Here is a 1,027-nt window from a genome sequence, read left to right on the forward strand (position 1 = left end):
CGGGTGCTCAAGGCTGCCCACTCTGCATTCCCAGGCCACAAGCAAGGCTGTGGGACCCCTGGGAGTGAGCTGATCCAGAAAGCATGAGGGCTGGAGATCTCCACTCCCAAGGCTTCTCTCCAGGGCCTGCGAGGGGACCCCCCACCCCACTCCACTCCACTCCTGTGACTTATGGCCTGCCCTGCAGCTCAGTGGCAGACCACCTGCCATGCACAAAGCCCTCGGTTCGAATCCCAGCACTGCCACACAGGAGAAAGGGAGCTCAATGCATGCAACAGCACACAGCGGCTGCCCCAGCACCTCGGAAGGCTGCGGTGAGTGGGGGGCTGCTTGAGCTCACAAGTTTCAGACCAGCCTATGTGACACAGCAAGGCACCCTTTCCCCAAAAGGTGCTCTTATTTGGGCCAAAACTAGAGACAAAAACATTCCACGCACCAACTGGGGGTGACTATGCTTCGAAATCAGGAGTTTCACTACACGCACTCCTGCTCACCCGCAAAGCCTCAGCCTCAAGGACTTGTCCCCAGCCCTTCCCTGCCCAGCCCCAAACCCACCCAGAGCTGAAAGCTGTCCGGAGCCTTCATTCAGTGACCTCACAACCATGTTGTTTATAGAATGAATGAATAAAAACCCACCCTTGGATTACCATTTCTCAAAGCAGCGTCCATCAGACGGAAGCTGCCAGCCATATACTGCTGTGTAAGTTTAAATGAAACGAACCTCGCTGGGGAGCCAGATCAGCGGCATGTGCCTGCCTGGCAAGCTCAAGGTCCTGAGTTCAAGGCTTGGCACACACCTGTAATCCCAGCACCGAGGGAAGCTAAGCCAACAGGATCACAACTTTAAATCCTGCCCAAGCAACTAATAATTCCCTGTCTCTAAATAAATAATTTCAAAAAAGGGACTGGGGGGCTGGAGAGATGGCTCAGTGGTCTAAAGCACCTACTTGAAACAAGCTTGGCAAAACACAGGGACCGCGGTTCAATCCCCCAGCACCACATGCCAGCCAGCCCCGCCCCCTGGTGG

General features: G+C 55.2%; 1 protein-coding gene across 4 annotated transcripts in view; it reads right to left on the reverse strand.

Moving 5' to 3' along the window:
* Med24 (mediator complex subunit 24) overlaps nucleotides 1–1,027 on the reverse strand; it is a 25,937-nt gene that overhangs the window by 12,865 nt on the left and 12,045 nt on the right. The window lies entirely within an intron of this gene.

This window comes from Octodon degus, unplaced genomic scaffold, assembly GCF_000260255.1.
Source record: "Octodon degus isolate 3935 unplaced genomic scaffold, OctDeg1.0 scaffold00056, whole genome shotgun sequence".
Lineage (NCBI taxonomy): Eukaryota > Metazoa > Chordata > Mammalia > Rodentia > Octodontidae > Octodon > Octodon degus.